We start from the raw sequence: 13,161 nt of genomic DNA on the forward strand, positions 1-13,161 counted from the left end.
AGCTGGATATGAGTTAGCTAGCTGCATGGTGCCTGATTTAACATCAACTTGTATTTACATGTAGTTGGATTTGATATGACTTCTTTTTGTATGTTGGTGATGGCTTTTTTTTATTTTCCTACAGGTAACAGAAGGACTAGATTTTAAGAGACATTCGTACTATGTAATTTTTACTTCATAGCTAATAGTTGCTGAACATCACATGTATACAACTGCTCTCGAAACACACTTGGTACATGCTTGTATAATAGGTTTTTACATGATAATTAATCAGATTTCCATTGCACTACTGAAGGTGTGTACCTTGAATTACCTGATATGTGAAAGAAGAGTTTGCATGAGCGGTTCAGCCAGTAGGTGAGACAACAAACTGCAGTGAAGCCAATTGTTGTATTAGAGTACGTATTTTATTTTATAAATATTACTGTAGGATATATTCTAATAGAGAACACATTATTTTCTGAACACTGCAAATACAATGTACATAGAATGGCCTAGAATTTCCATGGATAGATCTATGAAGTGTAGTAAACTAGCTAGAACTTCTATTCATAAGGTAAAAATTAAGTGAGGTGAACAATTGACAGCAGTGGCAGAGTGGTAAAGGGGTTAGGGAACATAGGTGTGGAGATCCCTGGTTCAAACTTTGAACAATTTTTTCAATATACTTCCCACATGTTTTTCTTTTACTTCTCAATGACTATTCTATATTAAGGTATCTCGATCACACTTGTTTCACATGTTTGGGTTTCACTTTATTTCTCCTTAGCTAACACACCCACTAGTACTTTCAAATCATAACAGATCTATACTACGATTGTCAGCCTATCTGCATGTACTGATTTTAAAGTTGTTAAACCAGGCGCGTGCCCATAGGGCGCACGCCTGGTTTACTGAAATTGTTTTTGTAAAAGTGTGTGTGTGTACCTATCTACCTATCTACATATCTACCTATGTTTATCCGTACGCACCCACGTGAGCAAAATCGTTAAATAATGGTAAAAGCAGCTTTTATGTAAGAAGTAATAGCGAAATGAAGTCTGCATTAAACTTCTGCACAGGTGAGCTTTGCTCTGAGGTGGTTTCTTTTCGGCGGACTGAAACACGGGTGTGGCGACTTTCCTCAGACTGCCTTCCCCTTGAGGTTTTCAGGCATTTAACAACTGAAAAACAACGGTGCAGGCCTCGTACACTACCAGGAATAGTCTATCGCTTCAAGCTGAAAGGGGGCATATCCCTTACGTACGCGAACGAAAATGAAGAGCAGCTTTGAGGCTTTGTCGAGAGAATTTGTGGGAAAAAACACGTTAGTCTCACTATAAAACAGTTTAGAAGATACTTCTGTGCGTAATATGTTGGTAAAAGCGGTTTGTTTAACATACGCTTCCTTAGCAGTGCATAGCAACGTAATTGAACGAATTATGAAAATTTCATGAATTACGAAATACAAGAGTTTAACCCTATTGTAAAATAGTAATACATAGTTGGTTAATTCACAGTAGCATATACTGTCTATAGTTAATTCCAGATGAGCTAGCTAGCTGCATGGCGCCTGGTTTTTAGAAGTAGCACAACATCAACTTGTTTTTGTCAGTAGTTTACCCTGCAAGACTGACAAAATAAAGCGCACATGCAATTTTTGAAATTCACTTGTAACTTTGTGCCACTTCTACCAATTTGTTCACAAATTTGGATGATAAATTAATATGCTATAATACAAAAAGAATCCAGTAAGGCTTATGAAAGTTATGGCAGAAAAATAAAAATATGATGAACTCTAAAGGCACATACATGCATCTCAAAAACGGCTGGACTGATTTAGCCCAAACTTGGTATGAAACATGTCTCAACAAAAGGGTGTTTCATAAAAAAGGACTGTTTCTGTTTAACAGATACAAGCGCATGAAAATCATGTTTTCTTGGTTACTATAATCGCGTGCCTAAACACGTTGGCTTTCTTTGGTCACACAACAAACTATTGTGTGCCTTGTTCATGGCTTTCAGTCCCATCCTACAAAATTACATAAGTTCTCATTTTGAGGGTCAGTGGCTTACAGTAGCTCCCTTTGGTCATCTGAGGAGAAGCTACTGCCCCTTAACCTCCCAACCATTCTACTACCTATGATCAAGTGGCAGGACATTGTGTACATAAAAGAGGGAATTTTAAAATGGCATTCAGTAACCAACTACGTACAAACGCAGTTTCTTTCATGGTTTTGTGTTATGAAATGTGACACGCTGAGTGAAAACTGGCCATTTTTGCTAAATTCCATTTTGCAATAAAACAACCTATTGAAATAAATTGCACGTGCTACATAGAAAATTTACCCATGTTTTAATCACATCGATATGCATTGAAACAATAAAACCTATACACCATTAGATTTGCCTATTCATGGGAAGTATGAAAATCTTTGAGTCATGTTTGTACAGCGTAAAGCACATGAATTATGGGCATTTATTTATGATGCTGTAGAAATAAAGCAAGGGTGTTCTGTACAGTTCATGTGCAGCTCCCATGAAATCACCATAACTCACAATGGTTTGGGCAAATATACTGTACTTTCTTACTGGATGTAACACTAGAACACACTTTAGTCCAAACCCAACTACTAATTTTCTGTAGAATGCAAGATAAAAGTTTTCCATTTAAACTAGAACTAGTCTTACAGTTTACACAATAGAGCCTTGATACTTTCATGATACACTATACAAAACAGTACAAACTATTGTGCATTTTTATTTTGTCTTTTAGTTTCTCAATCATCAGATACTCAACTTCCGGTTTGACGCTGCCACCAATCTTTCTTTTCACTTCCATGTTATTTGTCACCTGAATTTGCTATCAAAAAACCACAAGCGCTCTTTTTTAGCAAAAGTACTACAGTAGCTCATCCGAAATTTTCATGCCTTTTTTGGTAAAAAATGACAGACTAGTTCTATTGTAAACATAAGGGTGTAGAATAGCAAGGGGCGTGCCTGTTGCATAATGCACAGGTGCTCAGTAATAAGCCACAGACTAATTAACGACCATAATATTTACATCAATGTGACAGATGACCTGTTTCGCCATGTGACTTGGGAAGCCTTACACAAACTGCACAGAACACCCTTAAAGCATAGTGCTTTTCCTGTATGTTTCTGGACAAAGAAGAAGTTTGTAGTTTGTTTCAGTCATGAGTTATGATAGATTATTAAGTAAGTGCCTGTGCTGTATTGTTGCTGTACAAATCCGTCTAGCGCTATAACTCCAGACTATTCATCACAAAATGTTAGAACTTTGGCTGTCCACTCCTTTGTTACTATAGACAACAGATAAGCAATAAAAATGATATTCATAACATGTTCAAAAACAACCAGTTTTTGCTCAGTGGGTGGGTCACAAATGTTAACAAATGCAATGTAGGCACATGAATGTGAAATTTTCCTATACCTACAAATTAAATTAGTACAATACTAATGACATTGGTGATTTTTACTCTCAATATCCTACTCCAAGATTTGAAATATATAAAGGTGTTCATCAACCATAAAGCTATAATGACTAATAATTCACTGACAGTTACAAAGTTACAACACATAACAACTGATGAAGAATATGGTTCAACATGCTCAAATGTAGTGTCGTCTTGCAAGAGTGCAAGTGGTTAAAAAATGAACTAAATAAAAGGCATGGCACCACCACATTTCATTCGTGAGTAATCATTTCATTTGGTATGAATACTTACAAGTAAAACAGGTGCCACGCTTTTTAATTAGCTCGTTCGCACTACTAACATGAGACGATGTAACATTTGAGCGGTACTGTAATAAAGGTAACCTAATAGTTTCAAGCAGATAACTGGCTGTGAAAACACAGGTAGTGATTTGGTATACCCAATAAATCTTACACAGTATCCCTCAAGTAGTCAGAGGAGAAAGTGTCATATGAGATAACAAGGTAGGATGTACAGTATGTATGGGATGACCCATTACAGGTAGTTGGCAGATAAGCTAATTTCAAATAATACCGTCACCTTTTCTTGTTTTACTACATTTACTGGCTATTGTAAATTATGGTTTACCTGTGTGATGTATTTGTACATAAAGATGCTTTTAAATTGTAATATCTGATATATTGAAAAATGATAATATCCTGACTGTGTGAAGGTAAATACGTAAATGTACTAGTCTGAACTACCAGCTGTCAGACCTGTCTTAGCGGCCATCTTTTTATAAGCCACCTCTCTATAAGTCCACCTCTCTACAAAGGCCAACTTAACTTTTTTAAATTATGTACTAATCCACCAGCCACCTGGTTCCATGTAATATACATATTTTGTACAAGAGCTGAGCATATAGCAACCAGTACGTACATCTGTAAAAAATATACATAATGGTATTAATAAATATATGTAATAGCCACTGATATTACTGTGGATTTTCTGTGCATTAGAACATTGAGTATCGCCTGAGTACACTACATACTCCATCTAATGTATCACGTGATCACAACGTGGCAACCTGGTGGATCATGAATCAAGTTAGTAGCCAGTATTACGACTGCTCTAGGCCTTTTAATGATAACATAATTGCACTTACATTATGGTGTACTAACAATACCAGTATATCACCCAGCACTATTTTGCACCAACCTGTACGATGCAGAAATCTTAGCCACAAATCAGTACTATGGTACACAGTAGTGGTGTGCGATATCACGATTATTGCACACAATATATCACAATACGATATATATCACGATATACAAAATCATCACTCAGCTTGTGTATTTATACTGATGACACTTGTAGCACTGATGTACTAGAAGTACAATACATCATGGTACATGACTAGCATACAACATTGCAAGCTCTTTTCTCAAAAAAGTACAGTGTACAATGACATCTTGGGTACATTTTTCTCTAGTTATAGTTAAAGTCTATACCTAGGCTTATATCGCGATACAAAGATTTTATATCGTATCACGATATAAAAAATTTTATCACAATATACCGATATATATCATATATTGCACATCACTACTACACAGGGTTGTAAGTGGGCCAGTACTGCTGATCTGGTTGACCCACTAACCCAAACAGTAATCCAGATAAGACCTGGATTTGACCTGGTTTAGTTAAAACAGAAGCATGCATCTAGAGCTAGATTTAGATATAGATAGTAACAATCGTAGTTTTTGCCACAGAGTTTTCCACAAGTTTTAAGCTCTGCTGTTTAGCCCTGCATTTATGTCATAGATTATAGCGGTTATTACACTATAGAAAGGATCATCTAAAAGACGACAAGTAAACGAGTAGTCACCAAATAGTTTTTAATCAACAATCAATAAGGCCACATAGGTCTACAGTTTCTACAACAAGTTGTGAATCCCATAAGTGGACATGGTCCCTTGAGGTACAGTACAACTCTAAAATTTACAGATGCTAGAAAATTATCATCACCTATATGTATATTGAATAAAGTATTATTAAACAGTTACTACAATGAACCTAGCTGTGTTGGTGGCAATCTGTATAGCCAATAACTTTACTCTATTGAGAAATTATTGTTGCAATCCAAGTGTTCATTAAGGCCATTAATATTCAGTCCATAGGTTTTGACCAGCTAAAACAGGCTCTAGTGAATCAGTAAATTAGCAAGAAAATTAGGTACACAAAAAAGTTACACTATTACATCATCTTTGATAATACCATCTCATAGTCAGGATGTGTTGAATTGGTGGACAATTAATTGTACAAATATTAGTGAAACACACACGTACAGTAACACAGATAATTCTTTCTTGTTACACATACAGGAGGTACAGTTCAATCTCATTCAACTACACACAACTCACAATGTCTCTTGTATCACGAATGTTGTTGACTTTGTATTTTGTGATATAGTTATTAATGGTGCTGATGTCACCTTTCCTAACAGCACCAAACACCTCGTCCAGTTCTTCCTGTAATACCAGATATGATACAAAGTCACTAATACCAGTTGTATTGTTAGTACTCTACTAGTCCTACTCTATAGTACTATGATCACTGACTCACTGTACTACTATTATACTAGGGGTGATTAGCTACTTATTAAATATTTTACCATCAACATTGATGTAGCGATAAAACTGAAAGAATGACAAGTCCTCGGAACATGTAACCACAGCCAAAGCAGGCATGGCAAGGAAAATACAAATAAAATATACAAACACACAATTACAATAAAACCGATTGGTCCAATTTAAATTATAATCTGAGAATAACTGATGGCAATGACTACTCCTTTATCCAGTAGTCTTTTGCAGTGTGAAAATAGTTATTTATCATAGCAATGATGCTCTCACCAAGATAGCGGCCAAGACAGCCAATTTTCACTGTGTGGTACTCACAGGAAAAGCCTAAATGACTGAGCTCAGCATCTACCTACTGGTATTCTGGTTTTTGTGCTTTATGATTGCATATACAGCAGTAAGGTCAACATGGGAATTAAAACAACCGGTAAACTCCAGCAAAGAAGTAACTTTTAATTCCTCATTGTAAACAACATCTGACTGATATCGACACACTAGTATGGTGAGTGGGATGGTTATGCCTCTACATCTGTAGTATGGCCTATGTGGGGCATGAGTGGGGATAGAGAGCTTGCATACGAACCGTGGGCTTAACAACAGTTGCTAGGTCAGCCATGTTTGAGTGCAAAATGTGTACTACAGCTGTTCTCAATGGTTTAGCAAAGTACAGCTAGGACATGTTCATTAGGTTAGTCACTTGTATAACTAGGATAGTTATAGTCAAAATCCCACACAGCACTATAATTCATGAGAAATCTACTGAAAATTAATATTACGCTTGTATATGTTAAACCTAGTTTTGATATTTGTTTATAACCTTATCCTAACATCTGGCAGTGATACTCATTGTACGTAGCTTGTGGTGGCAAACCATGAATATTCGTCACAATTAGTCCCATTGAAATTTGCCCTCAACTATGGCTGAGTAGCAACAGTTGTCAAGCAAATTTTGTACACACATTTTGTATGCAAGTTCTCTATTTAATAATGATTTGATTGATTTGGTTTATTGACTCCAGCAATCAGCTATAGTCATTCTTCTCACAAGAGTTGACAAGAAAAAATGGCTACACAACAACACACAACTTAAGGCTGTAAAGACATAGAACAATGACGTAACACTTATATCTGTATGTTAGGCCTTAATTAGAATATGGTGTTGTAGGTCACGTGTGTATGATGAATGGTGTGCACGTGTACCGTATGAATCGCTTTGGCTTTCAGTGATCGTGACGAGGATCAAGTCGAACCCATAACAGCTGCCTTCGTACATCCGTACGAAGGCCACTCCAAGAAAATTCCTTGTTTCCAATTTCATTGACCTCAAAAACACATGCGGGCCAGCGGTTCATTACCCATTACTCATTATAGATATTTCCACTAATTTTCGAAATTCATCACTAACTTACAGGTGCGTAAGAATACTGTAACAGTAGAAATGAATTTAAACTGAGAACCTGAACAGTGAAAAACTAGCCACTAAATGAGCTTTCTGAATGCTAAACTAGTTATTGCTATGCAATCACAGGATAAATGAATAAAATGTTCAGTTGACAGCAATAATGAATGACCATGCGGGAAGAGAATCATGCAGGCGGGAAATGGGAAACAATCTCACAAATACAAGAACACAGGCGAATTTGTTCGTAAATCCCCCCTACAATTTAGCCAATTTAGGTACTAGGGATAATGGGGCCGGTTACAAAGTTATAGGGATTTACTACGAATGGTGGGTGATCACATATCATAGTCTCCTCTGTTCAATTTAAAACAAATTAGCGAGCTACAGTATATAGCTAGTCGCTGAGTTCACAGCGCAACCACCCAAATACATTGACAGATATACAAACATGCTTACTTTAGTCAACGACGATGTCGACTCTGTCCCGACACGAGCCGCCATCTTCCGCAATGGGCGTGGCTTGTGTTACCATGACCATATATTTAGTTAATTGGACGGCGCCCGTACATAGACAAGGCCGGCGCCTCCAGACTGATTAAGATTAAATACCTACATATTAAGTGCTACCCCACTTGACTAGGGAACTGTGAGAAGGCTAGCCTGTACATGATACAGTATGATACCACTGTGGATCAGTCAATTAAGAGCCAAATTATGGTTGCATCATCTTGATACCCACAATATTTTATTGAAACATCATTACGTTTTCAGATCTAGACACTCATGTGAAAAACAACTCCTAACCGTTAATGACGATTTTGCTAAGGCTATAAATGACAAAAAACAAGTTGACACCTGCATGCTTGATTTTTCCAAAGCGTTTGACAAGGTACCCCACCAACGACTCCTCCATAAACTTGAGTTCTATGGTATTACTGGTGACACCTTATCGTGGCTTGCAGCTTTCTTATCAGATCGTTCTCAACAAGTAACTATAAATGGTGCATCATCTTCCCCATGCAAGGTCAATTCTGGAGTACCTCAAGGGTCTGTACTTGGCCCAACACTTTTCCTTGTGTACATCAATGACATAGCCAATGGTATACAAAGCCAACTTCATCTATTTGCAGATGACTGTATAATATATAGAACCATAAACACTTCTGAAGACCATACAACATTACAACAAGACTTAAACCAGCTATCCAAGTGGGCTACAACCTGGCAAATGGAATTTAATATATCCAATATCACATCTCCACACTACAAGTAACTACACCTATACAATGTATGAAACTCAACTAAAGTCAGTGAAAGAACATAAATATCTTGGAGTGTGGATCAATGAAAAACTGTCATGGCAAACTCACATCCTGTATACTTGTAATCGAACACTGGGATTCCTAAAAAGAAATCTAGGAACCTGCCCTACTTACTTGAAAGAACAAGCATACAAACAACTAGTGCTTCCACTACTTGAATATTGTGCTCCTATTTGGTACCCTCACCGTCAAACAGACATCAACAAACTAGAGTCAGTTCAACGCAGAGCAGCAAGATTTGTTCTCAACAAACCATGGAATAATGATTTGGACAGTGTAACTGTGATGCTAAATGATTTGAAATGGCCAACACTCCAAAGTCATCGCAAATATCTTAGATCAATCCTACTATTCAAAGTTGCAAATCATCTTCAATTAATACCTGAACAATATTTACCCTCACCTGCAAGACTGACATCAACTAGATCAAATCATCCCTGTAAATTTTACCAAATTCAAACCTCTTGTGATACTTACAAATTCTCCTTCTTCCCCAAAATGATACCCAAATGGAACAGTATCCAAATAAATAACATTAATAATCTATCCCTTGCAGATTTTAAACTTGTATTAACTAATAACTAAATAAATTTTTGTATTAGTGTTTTACCCCTTTAGGGGCTTTGCTATAATTAATAAAATGAAATGAAATGCTCACAACTGAATAACTGAAATTACTTGTGCATAGCTATACAGTCTATCATTCATTGGATCATCTTAATTTACTTTGATTTTGTTTTTGTATCTGTGTGTTATACTCCTTGATGGAGTCCTACACAGTAATAAATAAAAAAATAAAAAAATTACCACCTAGCTGGCACTACACAAAGAGTCTCAGTCAAAGATTGCACACATATAGGCTATCTTAGCACAAAGATATTCTGTTTTAATTGAACGCCGCACTTGTTTCTAATAAATGCCACGTTTGTGACGTCACGTGAATACGCTCTATACAAATTAACTAATACTAGTCACATCCAGCCACTCTTTATTATTCCTAGTACACGTGACCCGCACACGTGATTTTCAAAATTATTTCAATTGAAGAAAAATGTAGTCGGTTGGGCCCGCGCAACATAAGATCAAATAGGTATGGCCTTATTATGGAATAATAGGCTAGATAAAAGAATAAAAAAAGAATAATAGGAGAAAATTTTGGGAAATTCTGGAAAGAATAATAGGTAAAATTTTGAGCATAGCTATTAGGCTCAGGCCTAATAGAAAATCATCTATATGCCCTAGCTTCCCAAATGCTATATTGCTGTTACGCTGTATGGCATAATGCTGGTATATATAAGAGAATACTATATACAGCTTTATAATTACATTGTTGGTAGGCATGAGGCTATTATGCTCCAAAAATTGAGCATTATAACTGCATGGTCAAGAATATTCAAGCAATTTCAATTGATTTTGATTCACAAAGGTATATATCATCAGATCTAAGAGTACCGTAATAGAACTATATTGTTAAAGTTTTAATTAGTTTACTTGCACCAACACAGTAAAATATAGCTAGTCTGAATTATATCTCAGAGTGTTCAAGACTTGAAATTTTTGTTGGAGACGATGCCCTCAGACTCCCAGAATATCTATTGTATATGCTTTAAACTTCACATAGCTCCGCTTCTTTAGCCTGCTCTTGATACTATATCCAGCAGAAGCAATCATATAAGCAGCTTATATAAATTAATTCCTAATATATGCCAAAATTGTCAAAGGATTGTTAAAAGATTGTTTTAGGTAAAAATTGTTACCAGATTCAATCTCAGAATACACAATAAAGTTTCCCTGGGGGAGCATCCTCCCAGACCCTACTAGATTTAAGGGTGCATGCAACAAAATAATTAGAATTTTGTCACAAAATCCGATCCTCTTGTTGCTGCATTAGTTAAGCATTCATAGTGCATGGTATTAGTGACGTACAGTGTTGTGTGTATTATAGTAAGAGTCAATAGTGCAGGTATCTTAATGCTTCACACTAGGGCTGGGCGGTTTCTCGGTATTATAGTAATACCGCGGTATTGCAATGAAACGATATCTGTATCGCGTAGATTTCGGCGAAACGATAATATCACGATATCGATATTATTACGATTTTTAGTGTTTGTGACAGCTTATTAAGCCCTTAAGGTTGTTATATAATGCACCTCAAATAATCACGTGATACTACTGCAAACAAGGACCTAGTACTAGCTAGTCAATTTTTTTGCAAAGATCGAGATACTCTAATAGAACAGTCAGCTAGGATCGAAATACCCTAATAAAGCAGTCAGCTACTCTAATATAGCAGTCATCTTTAATAACCGCGATAAATAGTAATATCGTGATATATTTCTGTACGATATATCGAGAAGCGAAACTCCAATATCGCCCAGCCCTACTTCACACTGACTAGTGTACACCTCAGTCTGTTGAGTGTACCAGAATACAAAAAAGTTCTTTGATTACATCAGGGGTGGAGAACAAAGGGGTGTATGCATATATGTGTGTGTACATGCGCGTACTCCGGGTTCTGTTATTTACCTTATACCTCTCTCCTTGAGACCTGGACAGTCCTCCTGTGGGTTACTAGTCCTGCCACAGGAGGATTTGCCTACACAAGGCTCAATTGCCTGAGTGGTGCACAGGCATCCCAGTGCTAGTTTACTGGGTGACAATAGCTGTGTTTCACATGGCTGCTATATAGGTTTTGCTTTGCTGTTGTGTGTGTGTGTTGGATTACGTATAATATAATTATGACCAGATTTTGGAACTCAAACATATGAACCAGTGGCAGAGAAACTGAGTAGTTGATGTTAGGGGGGCTGACCAGAGTATAGAATCTCTGGCAGCAGGGAGTCTGTGGGGATGTGCCCCCCAGAAGCAGTAGCCATTTTAGTTTTCACAATGTCTCAAAAGTTCACCAAAATTAATTTATAGCAATTTTATATAGGTACAATTTGAAGCATTTTAACTAAAACACTAACTTTCTGTCAAAAGTATTTAAAACAACTGCATAGTTAATGAACATAATTATTATAACATTAACACGAAGCAATATAAAAAGACTCTAGCTACTTGGAATCACTTAGTACAGTGGTCATGTTTATTTATTTATTTATTTATTAATGCTTTACAGCACAGGTGCTGAAGGTCTGTGGGACATCTAGTCCTACAGCCTGCTCAAAGACTTTAGCTACTTAGACTTTAGCTACTTAAGGTGTGTTTGAAAAGTTGGAGAAAGGAGAAAAAATTCATGGCTGGACCTAGGTAGCCTCGAACCTGCAGCCATCCGATTTACGCTCAAACGCTTACAGGAGTCTACCAGGTGGTCAGGATGTTTTCCCCTTGTTATATGCATGTAATTATATCCATAGGAATTCTAGAGAGTAACTCATTATCTCTAGGTACCCCAAGTAGAACCAAAATGGACACTAGTTTATTTATTAATGCTTTACAGCACAAGTGCTGAAGGTCTGTAGAACACCTGGTCCTACAGCCTGCTCAAAGACTTTAATGTATTCAAAAAAATCCAATAAATCCATTTATGAATTTGACAATAAATCTATTTATGAATTTGAGTGGCATTGTGTGCAAAAATGTGTCATTTTGATACAATTCTGAAACTGTCCACACAAATTGCACTCCTTATGACATTTACTTTTTAATATAGTGCCATCACAGATTTGACCTTTGGTGACCTTTACAGTCATCTTTGCATTAAAATTCATCCTTTTTCCTTGGTGAGTTATTTTATACATGGTTTCAAACTAATGGTCTTGCTTATACTTTTTATTTGAAGTCCAATTTAGTTTCAAACTAATAATATTAGCTATCAAATTACAGTATAATTATAAGGTTACTTGCTCATTGGTAATTTACGTAGGCCCCAAGGGTAAACAAATTCAAAGAATTTTGTCACTAATAAAAATGGTCATAACTTGGGGGAGTATAATGAGCTATTCACTTCAAACATGAATGTCACGTTGTTTCTTAGGTCAACATCTTTAATTTGAAACCATGTTTTATCAATTTAAAGTAATGCCTCAGGGAAACAAATACAGAAATGCCTGTCAAAATGGCTGTAAAGGTCACCAAAGGTCAAATCTGAAGTGGCACTATGCCAAAAAAATATCACAAGGAATGTTATTTGTGTATAAAGTTTCATAATTGTATCACAAATGCCCATTTTTTGCACTATGCCGCTCTACTAAAGTAGAATTAAAACTCTTAATACCTTCAAGTACAAGAAAAATTTAACTGCTTTCTTATTTTAACAGTGGCTGGCACACAAAATTCTAATTGTTTCTGCTGTTTCACTATTGCATGATTATAGATACAATACGCTAGTGGCCACTGCAGACTTGTAGGCTCTATACACATAATTATAGAGAAAC

At 36.3% G+C, this 13,161-nt stretch overlaps 1 long non-coding RNA gene across 1 annotated transcript; it reads right to left on the reverse strand.

Annotated features, from left to right (window-relative positions):
- Positions 1-2,737: 2,737 nt before the first annotated feature.
- LOC136262612 (uncharacterized) lies at positions 2,738-7,987 on the reverse strand. Its single transcript, XR_010704247.1, has 3 exons — positions 7,917-7,987; positions 5,840-5,947; positions 2,738-3,302 (listed from the first exon to the last, which is right to left on the reverse strand). It is a non-coding gene; the product is annotated as an uncharacterized lncRNA (long non-coding RNA).
- Between the last annotated feature and the right edge of the window lie 5,174 nt (positions 7,988-13,161).

The sequence above is a fragment of the Dysidea avara genome, chromosome 7 (genome assembly GCF_963678975.1).
Source record: "Dysidea avara chromosome 7, odDysAvar1.4, whole genome shotgun sequence".
Classification (NCBI taxonomy): domain Eukaryota; kingdom Metazoa; phylum Porifera; class Demospongiae; order Dictyoceratida; family Dysideidae; genus Dysidea; species Dysidea avara.